This window comes from Pteropus vampyrus, unplaced genomic scaffold (assembly GCF_000151845.1).
Source record: "Pteropus vampyrus isolate Shadow unplaced genomic scaffold, Pvam_2.0 Scaffold105, whole genome shotgun sequence".
NCBI lineage: Eukaryota > Metazoa > Chordata > Mammalia > Chiroptera > Pteropodidae > Pteropus > Pteropus vampyrus.
In genome coordinates, this window is record NW_011888886.1 from 104,218 (window position 1) to 117,388 (window position 13,171).

The following is a 13,171-nucleotide window of genomic DNA, read 5'->3' on the forward strand; positions in this document are numbered from 1 at the left end:
CCCACGTATGAATTTTGGAGGGGTGCAGACACCCACACCACAGCCCGGGGCAGGACTCTGAGGGGCCCTCAGGCGCCGACCATTTCAGATGAAGTGCTCGTGGGTCTGGGACTCTGACCTGTGCTCCTTCCACGGGGTGGGCATAAAGACCCTCATTCCCGTGTCACAAACACAAGTATCGCAATGCATTAGATTTTTCCTTTGGAAGTTCAAAGACCAAAATATAAACTCTTAAAATTATTGAAGTGTATCTTTAAGTTTGTAACGGTTGCCAGCATATACTTCATTTAAAATAAGTCATAACTTTTAATTATGCAAAGCTCCTAGACAAACATGGAAGAATATGCATGGTTAAAAAAATTGGTCCAAGTCTACGGCCATACTATCCTGAACAAGCCCGATCCCGTCTGATCTCGGAAGCTAAGCAGGGTCGGGCCTGGTTAGTCCTTGGATGGGAGACCACCTAGGAAGACCAGGTGCTGTAGGCATAAAAAATAAAAAAAATAAGGATTTGTAAGCTGACAAAGTCCTTGCAATCTGTGAGGTCAAGGAAGGTTGCCTCACCTAAGAAATATTAAAAAAATTAAAAAAAAAATTAAAAAAAAAAATTGGTCCCCCTCTAAACAGGCCGATCTGTTGTCCCTTCTGCCATGCTGGGGACGTTTTTGGACATGGAGTTTAAATCCATGTGCAATTCTTGTTTGCACAATTTCAGCCATCGTTGGACTGATCAGTGTTAGAGAGATTGTGGAAGAGTTTGCTCTTGGCCCAAGAATGATCCAGCACATGTTACAGAGTCCTGGAATAAACGGAGCTCTAGTGATTTAGTTCTGTTTTGCTGAAATCGATCTAGTGTTAACCGACAACAAATCAAATGTCTCCAAAGAAAGTCACTGAGAACAATGAAGGGAGACTGAGTGTGAGCTCTCTGAGTGGTGACGAAAGGGACGGAACTCATGCCTTACTTAGGTGGTAACAGATGCGAACGCCCTCTCAGTCCTGGGGAGGGGGAAGGGCAAGCCAGAATAAAATTAAGCAAAGGAAAATCGAGCGAAGGGAAATTAAAGCAATCTGAACAGTGAGGACCATTAAACAGTTGAAAACTCTCCCGAGGGAGGTGATGGAAACCTTGCTTGAGTCATTTCAGAGCCGACAAAGCAGTCGTCCGCCCGCGGGAGCGGGCGCCATGACTTACTCGTTCTTTTCTGTCTCCGTTTCCACGTTCTGTGAAGTCGTATGGCAGCTAAGAAGCAAGATGGCCCTCACGCCGACCGTGTGTTTGCAGAGGCTTCATCTGAAGCGCAGAGTTGAAAAGAAAGGAAAAAAATGCATTTAAAAATTGTCAGTCGTCCACGTTCTTTTTACAAACTCGGGTTTCACACAGGGCTTAGCGCTGGGTATTAAGTTGAGCTGAGTGTTCCTTTCACTTACTGTGTGAGAACATCTAGAACTTTAATGGACTTCTCAAGTTCATCCTGTGCAGAATGCAAGGACAGATAAAGTTTAATATGTTTTTGAACTGCCATGTCAACATCAACGAAAGTACGGCTTAGAAAATAAGCCTTTACAAAAACAAATTTTAGCCCAAAAGAAAAAGGGGAATACAACGCGAATATCAGATATTTTTTGTACCTGGAAATCTAAAAGACAAATATATTGTATCCAAAGAAGGGCCCTTGAATTTTATTGGTGTTTAATTCTTGCTTAGAGCTGATCTTAATAGGCAGGAGGATAGTTATGGAAGGAAATTACATGTGGGCCACACAATGAAGACCTGAAAAGCTTCACTAAAATAGGTTTGGGGTTTTATCTCGAGAGTGTTTAGTACGAAGACCTTGATGTGATCCGTAATAAGGACAGCTCATTATGTCTTTTCATTGTTACCTTAAGATCCCATATAACTAATCCTTACTGTGTTCCAGACATGCTCAGCCATTTACATATAAAATTCTTTTGTTCAACAATATTTATTGAATTCCTACCCTGAGCTAAAAACTGCACAATAAGAATGATTTTTAAAGAAAACTTTCTTTTTGAGAGTTTCTGATGTACAGATGAACAGAAACAGAGAATCCCGCCCCTTACGTCATACGTCGTCGTCTTACGTTACCACGGGATGTTTGTCCAAAGTGAGAAATCGATATCGGTACCTTATTAGTAAACAAACTCCATCCTCGTTTGGGGTTTAGCCGGTTTTTCACGAACGCCCATTTTCTATTCCCGAACGCCATCCTGGCCACCACATCGCATCGAGTTGTCATGAGTTCTTAGCTTCCTCTGGTCTGTGATGCTCTCTCCAAGGGTCCTTGTTTATGCTGACCGTGTCAGTTTCAAGGTCACGGTCGGGTACTCTGCAGAGTGTGGCTGTATCTTTTCCTTATTACACTTGGCTAGAGGTTTCGGGAAAGAATATGACAGAAGCGATTGCCCCTCTGATCTCATCCCCCCAGAGGTGCCCGAGCGCCAGGCGACCTCCAGGACACATATACCTGATCCCGTGGTTAAGGGGTGTCGGCCGGGTCCTCCAACGTGAAGCTATTATTTTTCCTTCTCTGTTCACTCTCTGTGGAAATGAGTCACTAAATTCAGACCACTCTCAAGCGAGTGGGAGATGGATTAAGCTGGACCTCCTGTGGGGACAGTATCTACAGATGCCGTTGGAGATTTCTCTGCAAGGATGGTTTGCCTGCTCTCGTTCATTGGTTTATCTACGCGACAGATTATTTATATGGCTACAGTCGCATCTTACCCTAGGGGTTAGAATCCAATACTTCAGTATTTATGTTGTTGCTCGAGTGGTTCCAGGTATCGGTAGCTCTCCCAGGCTGGCCCGTGTCCCTTCGATAGGGCCCCATGCTTTCACTTGTTTCAGCACTTGCTGACTTTCTGGGATGAGGGGTGAGCTCCAGGCTCATCTTGCATATTCCTGCCGCTGTCTAGACGCAGACGTTTCTCCAAGGAGCCCTGGTTCCTTTTCTCTAAGAATAATATTTAGAAATCTAAATTGGATGTTGGTCCCCAGCTGCCAAAGCCATCTCCGTGGACAGGGCTTGGTAACATATGCGTGCGTCTTAACCAGTGTGCGCACAGCGTCTCTGCACTCGGTTACGTGTGTGTGCGTGTGCATTTGTATATGTAGATTTACACAGATGGCCCATCGTTTATTACACTTGTAAGCGAGTGCATTACATCCAATCGTGTTTGAAAGACTTCTATTTTACATGTAGCATATCTGCGTATATATGTACTATGTATACATATGTATAAATACATATATACTCCTATGTATAATACTTATGTCTATATACCTACATGCAACTAATATATGTAATATTCATACCCACCTATGTAGAGATATTAGTTTCGACATGTTATTCGACATATAATATTCATACCCTATTTAGAGATATTAGTTTCGACACGTTATTTCCAGATAAAGGGGAATCATCGCCGAGGCACAGAGCACGCACTTCCAAGGACACGTGCTTGGTCTCTCGCGTCTCGCCTGCTACCTACGTGTCCCTCCATCCCTTCCCGCCTCTGTCTGTCTATTTTTCTAGCAGCACTTAAAAAGGTTATATACGTTTCTGTCCCCAGTGGCTACAACTGAGAAAGATTGTCTCATTGTACTCTTTTGAAAAAAATTTATTCTTTCCGAGTAAAGGATATTCTTAAATTCACCTTCCACGTGCCTTTCTTCTAAGAAGGTGTATTATTCCTTCTGCTTTGTTCTCCTGCTGGCTGTAGTGTTTGAAAAGCTGGCACCCGCGTTTTGAGAAGCTGACCTCTGATTTTCTGACTTACTTTCTCTCTTTCCTGACCCTTACACGAGAGAAGAGAACAAGGGAGCACTGTCTGCAGAGCACTCAGATCCGCATCATAATGGACTCAGGCTATTGTGTTTGAATAGATATTTTTTGAACTCATGGTTCTGGAACTATTAATCAAATGAATAGTCATGATTTAAAAAGCATAACCATGTGACATTGAGCTGGAGGTGCCCGACCCGAGGGAAAATCCTCTGTGGGGTGAAATGCAGCACAGGGCTCTCCAAAGAGCCGTGACGAACGCCCGGCCTCAGAGCTGCGACTCCCCTTCCACCGTCTTCCTCTTCAAAGGATCTGGAAGCGAAAAACAAAAGGCTCCCTTAGACGTGACTCGTAATGTTCCCTGTCTCTCTCTTTACAAATACACACCAGTGCTTTTAAACACAGTCCCATCGAGGTCCTGGGCAGCCTGGAGGACCAGCGAGGTCGGGAATGAACTAACGTCGACCATACCGCTGAATTATCGGTAAGAATTGTCACGAGGAAGCAAATGAGAGGTGGTGTAGTCCAACTCCTTCCATTCACGATGAGGAAGCTGAGGCTCCATGTCACTCGCTGCTCTGTCTACAGCATAGCCGGTTGCTGGCAGACAGAGTTAGAGGTCAACGATTCCATCCAAAACCATCTCCACTGTCCGCTGAGACTGATGAGCTCATTCCCCACTCAGGATCACAGACGACGTGGACACCATAGCAGGACAGGCGCAGGTGTCTTTCCTGGTGGGGTGTGACCGCGCGAACGCACGTGGCCTGCTCTCGACGGCTGAGCGGCTTTGAGGCTCCGCTCCTCCCAGCAGTCTGCGCGCGTCTAACCAGGAATTCGCTGTAACGGTTTTGGGACGAGCCACGATTCCAGGGTCAGCTTCCCTCCTGGCGGGCCACCACCCTGAGACTTGCCATGTAACCATGTGTATTACGCACCAAGGCCCATTTTTATTTAATGCGTGTTGCTGCAGGGTCCGAACCCCAGACATCTCCATACAGTGACACCAAGACAAAAGCTTAGTATTTTCCTTTATCTCCATTTCGATCACTTTCATCTTTCTACCTGGATATTTGGTCCTGTTTCACCGATTCTCATGGAGCTCACTGCTGCGTCCCACATCTACGACCATTTTCCCCTCGGCTCGTCACGCGACATCCTGTCGTACGAGCCCGCGTCTGCCCTTGGCTCTGTAGGGAGGACACCTGAAGGTGCTGCGTCCCGCCTCTGCGAGAAGCTCTAAAGGTGGCAGAGAAGGGCTGGCGCCTTCTCCCATTACGTTCAACACCCGAAACCTTGAGCGCAGATCATCGACGTATGCCCTTTCGTTTTAAACGCAGATGGGTCGCTTTCCAGCTAAGTATAAGTAAAAACGCATCATTCGGCGGCGCGAAGTGCTTCATTTTATTGGAAGTTATAATGTAACTGCAGCTAGCATTCATTAGGAGCTCGCTCTGTGATAGGTGCCACGTGGTAAGAGCTTTCTATCCTGCTCGAATTTCTTATCCCATCGGCAAAAGAGAAAATGGGGCCACAAAGAATGTGTGTAAATTACCCGAAGTCATATTGCTGGAGAACGACACAGCTGGAATCTTAATTCCAACACCGTGTTCCATAAGCATCACGCGACACTGCCCACGGCTGCGGCAGAATGAACGAAAACAGCCGAGCCACATGCACTGGCAATACGTGGATTCGAAGTTCAGCCTTAGCATCAGGTTAGTGACCCCAAACAGTCGATGTTTCTAAATGGGCTTAATTGTTAGTTCATTTCTTTTATCAGTAACGATACAGCTGCACATTAGAGAAAGTGTCTGTCCATTTGCTTTGCGTTTTATTGTCCTCTCTTCAGAAGTAGCAGGGTTTCGCAGTGCACGAGAGAAAGAGAAATTACCTGCGAGATCTTCTGGCTTTGCTTTGCGACCAGTTAAAGCCACAGAGGAAGATCGAGCATGTGGAGATAAACCGAGAGACTTGGAGCAGGTGGGAAAAGGATTTCCCTGAAATAGATAGATGAGGGTGGGAGGGGGATGATAGATGGATCGCAAGTCCTCCAGCTGGCAAAGAACAGCGCCCTCAACCTACTAGCAGCGGGGCCCGGGGCAGTCCCGTGGTCGTGCCCCCGGGAGACTGCAGGACCCTGGGAAGGAACGGTTCACAGGGTGTAATGTTATAACGAGGCGGGGCCAGATCTACAGAGGTGCCGAAGCTTCAGAAAGATTCCCAAAGAGCTGCTGACCTGGCGGGCGATGTGAGCCGGGACGTGGCCAGCTCAGTCGTCCTTGTGTGGACAAACGACCCATGACCTGAGGTAACCCTTAGGGAAGATCAGGCGGTGTGGAACATCGCAAGAGGGCAGGTGGCAGAAATGCCCAAGAATGATTGAAAGAGACTTTCCCGCCAGTGGAGTTTGGAATAAAAAGCTCAGCTGTATATTTGTAATAAGTCGTTCAATGACCTAACACTGTCAGACCCTGGGGATTCAGAGCCCACTGAATGTACAGTAAGAAACAGGGCACGGTCCGTGATGGTTACCTATGCATTCTTGTCACTGGCATTTAAAGCAATTATTTTTTTGTTTATATATTTTCATCACTTTCATTTGACGCCAAAGCTCTATTGTAACCACAAAAACTAAGAAAAATCATTCACAGGGCACAGTCCCGAAGGCAGTTTTTGGATCGAATCTTGCCGTGCTTCCCTAGTGTGATACGGCTTGGGATTCCGGAGCCAGTGACAGGAAGTGGAGAGTGACAGGAAGTGGAGAGTGACAGGAAGTGGAGAGAGGAAGAGGGGACGGCAGGTCTTGTGGCAGAAGGGATGGAGCTACGAGCAGGCGCGTGCTCTGTAAAGATGCGACATTCGTCCAGTTACTCTGTGTCGGATCCGACTTTACCGTAAAGGACGTAGACGTAGATTTTCTGGATCCATTCCCTAGAATCTTGGAGGACGTGCGTCATGGGTCTGGACACAGGCGTCGCAGGCCATGGGCCTCCCGGGACGGCCTCGCGCGAGTCTGTCAGGAGTCACCTCCGGGGGACGGTGTCCCGGCATCCGTTCACCTGTTATTTCTCTGCCGTGTTAAATTCACCGCGCGCGTTCCTTCTTAGTCACGTATCTCTAAACGAAATTTAATGTCTATAAAAACAAAGAGTTAAAACAATGAAATAAAATAAATAACAGTCCGAGAAGATCGGTGAACTGGCGGGCGGCGGGAGAGGACGGAGCAGAGAAAGCAACGTCTGCTCCTTCGTGATTCGAATGACAACTTGGGGAGGGGGCAGGCCTCGCGCACCCCGGAACCACCGTCTCAGGCGTCTTTAAAGCAGCGGCTCTTTGGGCTGCAGTCTTACTCTGTAGCCCAGTGTGGCTGGAGAAAGCAGAGATGTTTTCTGAAGCGGGATGGGGGGCAGGGTCCTTGGGCCCATTGCTTCCCAAGTTCACTCCTCCCCAGAAGTTCTCAACACACTTCCTTGGAATATTTAAGGCACATCGAGCACCCCGATTTGCTATCTTAATCTACGCTCCTTGAGGATGAGACCATACTTACCCATTGTTCCCCCAGAACTTATTTTTCTGGAAGAAGCTGAGGTCGCGTCAGCAGCGAAACTCGAGCGAGAACCCAGCTATCCTGACTCCTGGCCCTAGACCTTTCTCGCTCCACCAGAAATTTATCTACAGATTTAAGATTTTGTACATCAAGGATTGCGTGGATTTCCAAAGTGGAAAGTTACATATGTTTAGTCAAAAACCCAGTACGACTGAAAATCTGAGGGTTATTTTCTAGTTATTTCAAAAATCTCCTCAGCGTTCTGCAGGAAAATATATTTACCACAGCTAATAAGACTCTGTGTCTCCACCGTCATTACGTTCCTTCAAAGCATTTCCAATAAGAACACTCCAAATTATCCCCCTCAGCTAGTTCATCTGTTCAGTCAATAAGCGACGTGTTATTGCTTTTATGAATTAAGCCCACTTTGCATCCAATCATTTTGCAAACATCTGTAGCAGAAGCAGTCTAGGGAGCTTTTGAAAAATCAGAGGGGATCAGCTTTCACGTCGTGCCTTTTTTTTTTTTTTAAATTTTAATAAAGTATTTACACATGTTTGCTCTGCCCGAAATGGAAACGTGAGGGAGGCAGCAGCATGATACGTGAGGGCGCTGAGCTGGGGTGGTGGCCAGACCCCTTTCCTGTCTCTGTCCAGGTGAGAAGTCCCCGATGGGCGGCCGCCGCTGGGATGAACAGCAGAGCTGAGCCAGGCTCGCCCAGCATGAGGGCAGGGCGTCGCCTGAGTGAATCTTGTTGATGGGTTGAAGAGACTCGCTCCTTATTACCAGGAGAAATCAGATTTGCAGACAGTGAGTCAATTTTGAAGAATAAGAGGATCCAGGATGAAACAGAGCTTGAAATGTGCCCGTCTTGCACGGGGCATGAAACTCCATGTTCCTGAACTTGACTTTTTGGGCACGATGGCCCTGGGGCTCTGGAGAGGGACTCGGGAGAGGTGGAAAGGGAAGCCTGGAGGAGGAATTCCAGCTCCCGCGTGGCGAGCGAGCCTCAGAGGCCCTTGCGCCAGCTCTGAACCCTGCTCCGTTCTCCGTCCATGGACAGTCGTGGCTGTGTCTGCCCACTGCGTCCGCCCTGCCCTGTGGCCTCTCCAGCCACAGGCGTCAGAGGTGCCCAAGGCGGCGGGATGCCTCGGGTAAGGATGGTTTCGAGGCGCAACCCCAGAGCACTTCTTTAACCTTCACCCCATTCTCCCAGCCCCCAACCCCCTCCCCAAAACTGATAAAATAAAATAAAATAAAATAAATACCCCCTAGAGCGGAAATGGAGAGTTCAGCCTTTGATCACAGCCGGTTTTCAGAGAAGCCCGAGGCTGCCAAGCCGCAGCGAGTCACGAGACGCATCGTGCGCAGAGGCAAAGTGTAACGTGCTGTCTGTCGTTCCTCAGAGCCACTCTCGAATACTCACTCAAAGCATCCGAGCAGAGACGCAGGCTCCCCTGCCTCCCGGGGTCCACCCCTCCAGCAGACGCACTTCCAAGTTCCCTTTAGAAAGCTGTAATCCACTTTGCACTGAAATAAAGCACAGGAAACTTGAATTCATAAAAACACTAGATACGTCCCTTAGTCGTTGAAAGGGAAGGTTTATCACCAAACTCCTGAGGCTTTCATTATCCCGGGCATTAGCATGTTGGTATATATATCAGATATTCGTATCTGCCTGTTTGTCATATCTTTTGTAGGTGGCTCCTACAAGCACAGGATTTAAATATATTATCTTTTACAAAATACGTAATACACACATTACTTTGACTAATACAAAAAGGTATTTGTGTAGCGTGAACGTGCTTGGAAATATTCGTGCTAACACTACTTTGCACCGCACCCTGATTTAATGTTTCATGGCTTCAGCTCCACCCTAAAAACGGGCAGACTTTGGAAGAACTAGGGTGTTCTCATTCTGCTTTTGATTTACTCTCTGTGGCTTTTTAGAAACCTTGCTGGTTTAAGTGGTGATCCTTCGGTTTTCCCCCCGAATACAGAAATCACAGAAGCCCGGGGCCTTCCTCCCTACTCACTGCGAACCTCACATCAACGCCGAGTGAGGTCTTCGGCGCCATCTCCTTCTGCCCGCTCCTGACTGAGTCCCCACTGCGTTCTGATGACTGTGAGCTGACCCCGTCCGGGACACTGCGTTTTAGGCCACACACTCTGGACCAGAGAAGGGGATTCTTCCGGTGTTGTTCTCTGCCCTCTGACTTGACGTCTGTGGTATAAATGACACGTCTTCCTTTGTTCTTGGCTCGGTTGAAAGGGACGTTTCTGATCCGTCTTTGCGTAGGGGCCTGAGGTGATCACATAGGAGTGAAAGATGGAGGCCGAGGAGTGGGGGGGCGGGGGCGGGGGGATGGGACGTGATGGCGGAAGCAGAGGTTGGAGCAATGCGGGGGACCTGGTGACACGCGGTAAGCGTTGTTGCGTGGACGAGTTATGGGCCCTGACCCCCGGGATGCGCGTCTCCTCCACTCATGCTCGGGTCCCTCAGCTACCTGGAAATCGCTAAGCTCTGGCTTCGCGCCCGGGGGTGATGGCCGCTCTCTGGTTTGCCATCTTCTTACGTCTTCCTCTTCCCCGTCGTCACCCTCCCCTTGACATGGCCTCCTCCCTCGGCTGTCCGGACATGGTTTCTCCTGGTTTTCTGTCTCTTACTGAGAGCATCTCCTCAGTCTCCTTGCTGGACCCTCATCGTCCTGGCCTCCAACCGCTAGGGCGCTCGGGGCTCAGCCCCAGGCCCCGTAATTCTCCCAGTCCAGCTGCACCCTCATGGGCTCACATCATGTCACAGCTTTAGTGTTTGCTCGTCCAGGAATGACCCCCGAGCCGATGTCGCTGCTTCGGATCTACCCTTTGATCTCCATGTCTGTGCATTCAGTGCCTACACAACAGCCGTTTTCCCAGAGAGACGCTGAAATCCTGAGCCTGGTCCTTGCAAACACAGCCTTGTTCAGAAACAGGGTTTTTCCGGGTTAGGGTGAGGTCGCAGTGGGTTCGCGTGGGCCCCAAACCCGACACGACTGTTTCTTAGACGCGCAGGGATGTGATGGCCGTCCAAAGGGACAGGCAGAGATTGCAGTGAGACGGCTCCCAGTCCGGGAGCCGTGGGGTTGGGGGCACCACCAGGAGGGAGCTGCACGAGGTAAGGAAGAGTCGGTCCCAGCGCCTTCGGATGAGCTTGGACCTGCCGACACCTCCCCTCAGACCTGAAGCCTCCCGACCTGTGCGACTGCACGTTTCTGAAGTGTCCCACCGACCTGTTTGGGGCACGCGGTTACGGCCTCGGGAAGTTAATGCAGCGCCCCAAATTAGAGGCGAACGGTGCTTGGCCAATGCGACTTTGGGCCCCGTCTCCCTTCAGCATCTGGGTGTCTCTGCTTTGCTAGAAAGGGCATCTGATACAGTCTATAAAAAATAAAACCTGAAGACAAAATCTGGTCCTCTCTGCCATTGCTCTGAAACGCAGCCTGTTGCCAGCAAAGCTGGGCGTGGCGAGCCAGTGTCCCCGTGCAGCCCCTGTGACCGCGGCGAGCTGGTGTCCCCGTACGGCCCCTGTGACCCGGCGAGCCGGTGTCCCCGTGCGGCCCCTGTGACCACAGCGAGCCAGTGTCCCCGTATGGCCCCTGTGACCCGGCGAGCCGGTGTCCCCGTGCGGCCCCTGTGACCCGGCGTGCACGGTGGCTGCAGGTGTGCAGTGTGCATTGTGTAGCTACTTACCACTCTCCTCGGCTTACGTGAAGCTTTTGGGGAGAGGCCCCCTAACTGAACGTGCTACACCCTAGGTGTGGAAGACGGTCACGTGCAAACTGCTGCCTGGGTGGCGACAGGTGGGCAACGACGTGACAGCCGTCGAGTGCTCGCCGTTCCTTTGAGTCGGTTTCCCTCATCCCTGTCTCAATCCCAGGTTAGGACGAGCACCCGGGGAGGTGAGCGAGTTAATTTATTCGAGTTCACGGCTGGGATTCGAACCAGGTCTGGCACCTGCTCGGCTTATTTCCTGTCACTCTGCCGTGTCACCTCGCAGCATCTATCTGGGGGATGGAAAGATTTTATATTTTTCCCGTTGCCCAATTTTGAGACAGACTATAACTTCCTTCCCTCCTACATTTAGCCGCGTAGCACAGTGCGCCGCACGAAGCCAAAAGCACCGCCCCGCAGACGTCACTAAGGACCGAGCGGTTTCTAGCCTTGTAGAATGTGAAGCCATGTCCTTTGTCACCGGCTTTTCTCCCTCGCAGTTACGGCAATGACCACGCCCGTCAGTGTGAAGAGCAGGGCCGTGCGGACTTGGCCATCAGCTGGCTGACTCGCCTCTGTCTTTCCTCCAGACCGTAGGAAATGGGTCTTCTTCTTGGATCACTGAGTTTTCCTCAGGGTCGAAGGAATCCGTCTGAAGTTAGGACACACTACGAAACGAGTTACTATTCTGGAACTATTCTTACGGGTAAGGACTTGGGCATTTCGTATTTAATTCTGTATATTTTTGTACGTACAGTCAGGAATCGTGACTATTTTTCTCTAAAATCTTAGAAGTCACAAAGCAGAAGGTGGAACAGCATCGTGCGCCCCCGGCAGCTGGCATTGTCACCCTTTTCGTTGGCTTCCCCTGGAGCCTGCGGGAGAGAGAGTTGTTCCTCAGACAGCGAGTTCTTTAGCGCAGGTCGGAAAAGCAAACACGAATGGCCTGGGACTTTAGGCGTCATCACTGACTCAGGGGAAAAAGGACTTTAAAATGTCTTTTTTGGTTTGGGTTAAAAAAAAAAAATCTCAGGCGCGGCTGCGGGGGGGCGGGTAAGGCCCCGCCGTGGTCTCTCCGTCCCTGCACCCACCACTCTCCTTGAAGGGCCCTGTGCCTCTTCTAACCTCGGCCCTGGTCCCAGCACAGAAGTACAAGATGAGGAAGCGCTTAAGGCAGAATTTTGAAGTATCATATCATGGAGCACAGACGTCCACGCAGAGTCCGTTCTTCCTCCCGTGGTCCTGGGGCCGCAGCCGGCACTCTTCCTTCCGGGGCCCCTGACACGCAGGTGGCTCCGTGGCTCTGGGGAGAAGCCCTCATCCTCGCCGCTATAACGACGGGATGCTTCTTCACTGTAAGAAAGAGCTCAGCATGTTCTCTTAAACTTTAAAAGGGACACTAACGCCAGAGCCAACGGCTGGCTTCGGCCATGAAGAGAGATTGGCTGGAACCTGGGTTTAGAACATGGTGTGAGTCAGAGACCGAAAGTTAGATGGGACCAGACAAATACTTGAATTTCAACATTTCAAACAAGTTTAAGTAGAAAGCCAAGTGCATCATTTTTTTTTTCTCGGCCTCTAGTTTGCAGGGAAGTTTCACAATGTCATTTCGATCCCACACGTGTCTCGGTCCCTAACCTCTTTGCGACCCTATATACCCCACCTCCCCGCTCTGCGGAGTAAGGGCATTGACTATAAAGTAAGCTCATGATAAAAAATACCCGTCACTTCTTAAATCCTAATTATGAACAGTTGTAACAAATGACTGCACTGTCTAATTATCATTTTAAAGATCTCAAAACAGCAAGTGGCCTTTCAGGGGTGAAGCCGCACAGGGACGGGGGGTGGCCCCAGGTCCCTGCACAGCTATTCACCTGGAAGAGGCCTGTGGAAAATCACTGCGGAGACTGGGGGAGACAGCTCCCGCGTGAGCGCTTTCTTCAGAGGCGGCTGAAGGCAGAGGCTGGGAAGGAATGTCGAACGTGAACACAGCACTAAGATACGACTTGTCTTGAAAAAACGCAGCCGTCAAAACAATCGTTTGGCAAGGCGGTGACAGGGC

At 49.7% G+C, this 13,171-nt stretch overlaps 1 non-coding gene across 1 annotated transcript; it reads left to right on the plus strand.

Annotated features, from left to right (window-relative positions):
- The first annotated feature begins 369 nt into the window (after window positions 1–369).
- LOC111743020 lies at window positions 370–488 on the plus strand. Its single transcript, XR_002781561.1, has one exon. It is a non-coding gene; the product is annotated as a 5S ribosomal RNA (ribosomal RNA).
- The last annotated feature ends 12,683 nt before the right edge of the window (window positions 489–13,171 follow it).